Source organism: Schistocerca serialis, chromosome 9, assembly GCF_023864345.2.
Source record: "Schistocerca serialis cubense isolate TAMUIC-IGC-003099 chromosome 9, iqSchSeri2.2, whole genome shotgun sequence".
NCBI classification, from domain to species: Eukaryota; Metazoa; Arthropoda; class Insecta; order Orthoptera; family Acrididae; genus Schistocerca; species Schistocerca serialis.
In genome coordinates, this window is record NC_064646.1 from 430,586,179 (window position 1) to 430,592,958 (window position 6,780).

Consider the following 6,780-nt stretch of genomic DNA (forward strand, 5'->3'; position numbering starts at 1 on the left):
GCGATGGAGCTCCGTGTGCCACGGCAAACTGGCTGACACTGACGGCGGCGGTGCACAAATGCTGCGCAGCTAGCGCCATTCGACGGCCAACACCGCGGTTCCTGGTGTGTCCGCTGTGCCGTGCGTGTGATCATTGCTTGTACAGCCCTCTCGCAGTGTCCGGAGCAAGTATGGTGGGTGTGACACACCGGTGTCAATGTGTTCTTTTTTCCATTTCCAGGAGTATATATATATATATATATATATATATATATATATATATATATATATATATATATATATATATATATATATATATAGGAATTCCTTATAAGTCTACCCTTACTATTTATTTAAGTGATGAGGAGTGAAAATAATACTGTTTAAGAAGGTTTCGTTGGTGTGGTATGCCTGAAAAAATAGAGGCAATTGCACCCCCACTTGACATTTTTCAGTCATATCTCACTTATATCACACATTTCTTCACATTTCTTCTTCCTTGCTTTGGACACTGTGCACAATTTCTGGTTGGGACTGGGTGTGGGGATAAACCTAACAAAACCTGAAAACGATTGCTCATAACTCGCAAAATATCGAAAGAAATCGAGTCTGGTACATACCATTAAATAGATCGCTTTCTCAGCTTTCCCGTGGTATATAACATTTCGCGATATCTATTAAAAGAGAAAAAGAAACGCTAAGGGGATGCTATAGCTGTTCGGCCCGCCTCAGTGCCTGCAGTGTGACAACGGAGTTGAAACCTGTAGCCGGCTGTGAGCCTGCTGCATAAGCCAATGAATTAAGAGACTCGCACAGCAGAAGAATCGATTGCTGGCCGCATCAAACCAGTAAGATGACTAGTGTCACAGAAAAAATATTGTAGCTGGCAACAAATCTACCGTTACGGAAGTAAATGAAATGATCAGTCATGAGAACTGTCGCCAGTCGATCTTGTTACAGAGTCTCTAATGGTATCTACCGCACACGGTGTACAAGTCTTTTCTGGCAATTCCATAATTAAACACTGTGTGGAATAAGGTCGAGAGACACTGTAGGCTATTCTGTTTTCGCAATGAGGAGAGACTGCCAGCAATGGTCATCATCAAGAGTCGCTTCTTGCAGAGGTAATACGACGATCTACGTGCGTCGTTAAACTACCCTGCCTAAATTTTCTTTGCCTCCTTTACAAAGAGAATATGTAATGGCTCTCTACGAGCCGATTAAAATACAAACAAAGCAACACAGAGCTCCGCATTCTGGCTCTGACGGGCCAATTAGGGTCGACCGACCGCCGTGTCATCCTCTGCCATCGGCTCATCGGATGCCCTATGGAAAAGCGTAGCACCAGTACATCGCCCTCCCGGACGTTGTCTGCTTTCCTGAGCTTTGACCCGCTTCTTCTCACTCAAGTAGCTAATCAGCTGGCATCACGAGGCTGAGTGCATCCCATTCCAGGCCTTCCACCAAGAAAAAATCCCTGGAAGTAAAAGAAATCGAACCCGCATAGCAGCCAGACACGATGACCACTAAGCTACACAGGCAAATAAATTACAGTACGCTAGCTACAACACAATACCTGTCGACTGCTGCATGGGGGATGGAGGTCTTAACAGTTATTAAATGCCATCTCCTCCCAACAACAAACCCCACCCCACTGTGCTTAGCCAGAAAACATTCGCTTACCCTATTATCTATGTCGTATCCCGCCTACTCGTCAAATATGTGGTGCCCAGGAAACCTAATTTCTCGGATCGCTAGACAACAATTCAAGCAAATTGTATTAATGAATTTTATTTACAGAAAATAAATGATAATACTTAACTTTGAGAAACACATATGTGTCGCGAGCAAAGGACGACAGGCAAACAAGAAATCTCTTCAGTTTATGCAATTCATGGGCAACGGCCTTGCCGCAGTGGAGACACCGGTTCGCGTCAGATCACCGAAGTTAAGCGCTGTCGGGCGTGGCCGGCACTTGAATGGGTGACCATCCGGGCCGCCATGCGCTGTTGCCATTTTTCGGGGTGCACTCAGCCTCGTGATGCCACCTGACCGAATAGTAGCGGCTCCGGTCAAAGAAAACCATCATAACGACCGGGAGAGCGGTGTGCTGACCACACGCCCCTCCTATCCGCATCCTCATCTGGGGATGACACGGCGGTCGGATGGTCCCGATGGGCCACTTGTGGCCTGAAGACGGGGTGCTTATGCAATTCATGATATATGAAAAGTAATACAGTGAATGTTACTATCCAGGTCAAGGGTATTGACGCTTCTCGTAGAACTCGTAACCCTGGCCCGCGGCCAGGTGGTGCGGCGCTTATGTCCTCTTCGTGTAGAGGGCGCTGCCGTCGCGTTGTCGTCCTGGAGAGGGGTCGGTCAGCGTGCAATTGGCTGATGTCGTCTCACAGCCCTCTCTGCTCTAATGTTCCCGCCTGGTGTGTTGGCGCTTGTCTTTACGTCGGAACAATTTATTAAACAGTATGTGGATGCTGATGTAGGTTACTAATGTTAAACACTGTTTACGATCTAACAAAAAATGGTTCAAATGGCTCTGAGCACTATGGGACTTAACTCCTGAGGTCATCAGTCCCCTATAACTTAGAAATACTTAAACCTAATATCCCTAAGAACATCACACACATCCATGCCCGAGGCAGGATACGAACCTGCGACCGTTGCGGTCGCGCGGTTCCAGACTGTAGCGCCTACAACCACTCGGCCACTCCAGCAGGCCTTACAATCTAACAGTTCATACATTCCTTAATAGAATGCACCAGTTCTTCCTCGGAACTACCCAGTATAAAATCTATCAAAATCTTATCACCCCATCAGATAAAAAATAAAACACAGTAAAAGTTAATAGAATGTTAATGATAAGACAAAACATTATATCACTGTCCACCGCGATGTTGGATGCCAGCTGGTGGCGTTGCGGACAGGTGACGCGGTAACATAACTATATAAATGGAGCAGACATAGACGGGGGATCACCCTAGCGAAGATATGGGCTGCAAATGGGGAAATCCATTGATATAAGCAACTTTGACAAAGAGCAGATTATTATTTCGCAGAGAGTGTGACCGAGTATCTCTGAAACGGCTAGGTGGTCGAATGTTAACGTGATACTTTCGCTATCTACAGAAAGAGCTAGGACAACGAAACTACTGTTAGGATCGAAATGCTTGGGCGTCCACGGCTCTTCATAGAAGGTCCGCTTTGTACAGTAGAATCTATGGTGATGTGTGGCACCTCTGCCGAAAGGGCACAATGCTCGTGCACGCACAAGTGTTTCGAAGCATACTGTTCATTGCACATCGTTCATTATGGAGTTCTGCAGCAGACCACCCTTACGTATTCACATGTTGACCCAACGACATCGTCAATTACAATAGCAGTTGGTACGGGACCCTCGTGATTACACCGTCAATCAATAGAAACGTGTCGGCTCTTCAGAAGAATCACATTTTTGCTGCATTAGATCGATGGTCGTCTTCACCAGTGCCGTCATCGAGGTGAACGGCAACTCGAAAAGTGCAGCGCTCCACGGACGCAGGCTGGTGGGAGCAGTATTATGCTACGGGAGACATTCTGCTGCCCTTGGAAGGAGCCTGTAGTACTAATCGAAAACAGGCTGACAGCTGTGAAATACACTACTGGCCATTAAAATTGCTACACCACGAAGATGACGTGCTACAGACGCGAAATTTAACCGACAGGAAGAAGATGCTGCGATATGGAAATGATTAGCTTTTCAGAGCATTCACACAAGGTTGGCGCCGGTGGCGACACCTACAACGTTCTGACATGAGGAAATTTTCCAACCGATTTCTCATACACAAACAGCAGGTGACTGGCGTTGCCTGGTGAAACGTTCTTGTGATGCCTCGTGTAAGGAAGTGAAATGCGTACCATCACGTTGCCGACTTTGATAGAGGTCGGATTGTAGCCTATCGCGATTGCGGTTTATCGTATCGCGACATTGCTGCTCGCGTTGGTAGAGATCCAATGACTGTTAGCAGAATATGGAATCGGTGGGTTCAGGAGGGTAATACGGAACGCCGTGCTGGATCCCAACGGCCTCGTATCACAAGCAGTCGACATGACAAACATCTTATCCGCATGGCTGTAACGGATCGTGCAGCCACGTCTCGATCCCTGAGTCAACAGATGGGGACATTTGCAAGACAACCATCTGCACGAACAGTTCGACGACGTTTGCGGCAGCATGCACTATCAGCTCGGAGACCATGGCTACGGTTACCCTTGACGCTACATCACAGACAGGAGCGCCTGCGATGCTGTACTCAACGACGAACCTGGGTGCACGAATGGCAAAACGTCATTTTTTCGGATGAATCCAGGTTCCGTTTACAGCATCATGATGGTCGCATCCGTGTTTGGCGACATCGCAGTGAACACACATTGGAAGCGTGTATTCGTCATCGTCATACTGGCGTATCACCCGGCGTGATGGTATGGGATGCCACTGGTTACACGTCTCGGTCACCTCTTGTTCGCACTGACGGCACTTTGAACAGTGGTCGTTACATTTCAGATGTGTTACGACCCGTGGGTCTACCCTTCATTCGATCCCTGCGAAACCCTACATTTCAGCAGGATAATGCACGACCGCATGTTGCAGGTCCTGTACGGGCCTTTCTGGATACAGAAAATGTTCGACTGCTGCCCTGGCCAGCACATTCTCCAGATCTCTCACCAATTGAAAACGTCTAGTCAATGGTGGCCGAGCAACTGGCTCGTCACAATACGCCAGTCATTACTCTTGATGAACTGTGGTATCGTGTTGAAGCTGCATGGGCAGCTGTACCTGTACACGCCATCCAAGCTCTTTTCGACTCAATGCTCAGGCGTATCAAGGCCGTTATTACGGCCAGAGGCGGTTTTTCTGGGTACTGATTTCTCAGCATCTATGCACCCAAATTGCGTGAAAATGTAATTACATGTCAGTTCTAGTATAATATGTTTGTCTAATGAATACCCGTTTATCATCTGCATTTCTTCTTGGTGTAGCAATTTTAATCTCCAGTAGTGTAATTGTGTCTCTTCATGCTTGATGTCTTTTCATACGGTGATGTCATATTTCAGCAGAGTAATTATCCGTGTCTCGGAACCAGAAACGTGCTACATTGTTTTGAGAAGCATTATAGTGAACTCACGTTAATGTATTCGCGACCAAATTCACCTGATGTAAATCTATGGAATTCATCTGGCCCGCTATCGTGTGCCACCACCGCGTACGCAAATCAACGGCCAGGTATTTATGCGAATTACATGGTCTGTGCTTAGACCAATAATCCCACATACCTCTATTAAACTGTCGAATCCCTAATAAGCAGATTCAGCGTTGTACTTCGTTCGAAAGACGGACAAACAAACAGGTGGTGATAATGTTCGCCTCATAAACACGAGCGGTCATAAACATCCGAAATGCATTATTGCTGACATCCAATTTCTTCATCAGGGACAGGAACGTATACGGAAATGTTTAGAGTGCGATACATGAACAGGTGTAATGAAAATTGTTTGAAGATCCGACTCGATGTGACTGTTCGAAACCCAGTCCAGGCCACGAAAGCTCAACAGCGCCGGTATTGGTAGCACGACAGAACTACTCAAATATCATCTGTTAGATGCAACTCTCCAGAAAGAGCGTGTCAAACTTGACTTAATATTTCTGGAGTACTTTCACAACATGTCGATCCCTGGCCGAAAATATTGTACTGTGCATTTGTAACCCTCCGCAGTCCGCAGGATCGAGAGACGTGGCTTCCTCGTAGCTTCTCTGCCGATCAAATCCTCTTGTCAGATTTCTTCAAGATGGGAGTGGGCAGCATACAAAACGCTTTTTTCAATTTTAGAGTTGCGCAGACCTCGTAATGACAAAGCGTTCTCCCAATGATGCATTCAATCGCTTGCCATTTCCCACTCTAGGCATGCACCAATTCTCAATTTTTTTTCTTTAAAGTCACTTACTTTCAACGGTCAAACACTACGGTATTCATCTTTAGTGTAACGAGTCCTGTTTTGCAAATGCTTCACGCCTCACAATTTCGCTTCATTTCGCGTTGTGCACGATTTGTATTTTTTATCGAGATTGACGTCGTCCGCCAGATAATCATGAAGAAATTCCAGGCCGTCTGCAACTTCAATTTGGATTGTACTGGATGAACAAAATAAAACTGTCCCGGAAAATAAAATGCGCAACAAAATTAAAGGATCACTTTTTGGAAACGCCGTAACTGCCACACCCAGAGCGACGCATAATTTTGAAATCTGGCGAAAAGGTGCGTACGACCTATCACTGTAATGGTACAGAAGCATGGTGCCCTGCGACATCACCTGGGTATCGACGACACTTAAAATAGCAAGGTATCGAGACATATGAAAAAGACGCCGCAGCTTAGAGGCTCATTTGGACTGTACGATGGGGTAATGCTGTCATACTGGCACCAAAATTCATCACTGTTCTGCCCACGTCACTGAGGATGTGCCACGCGGAGATCGTCTCAGCCCCTTTTACCCACATTTCACCCCTACTTTTGACACCTTTGCGATGAAAGTCAAAACTGCGACCGCTACCTTTGAAATCACACGGTTTTTTTATGAGTGTGCGAGGAAAAAATTTCAGACACACCACCGCTCAGAATCGGCTGGAAACGGACTAACTGGGAGCCATAAAGGGCATCGATGAAACCACCCTTCTTCCAAGGGTGTTGATTTCCACACATTTCGCGGTCGAAAACGATAACTCGCAGTGGAATGAGCAGCAAGGTGACG

At 46.4% G+C, this 6,780-nt stretch overlaps 1 pseudogene; it reads left to right on the top strand.

Annotated features, from left to right (window-relative positions):
* The first annotated feature begins 1,876 nt into the window (after positions 1–1,876).
* LOC126420020 (5S ribosomal RNA) lies at positions 1,877–1,994 on the top strand (annotated as a pseudogene).
* The last annotated feature ends 4,786 nt before the right edge of the window (positions 1,995–6,780 follow it).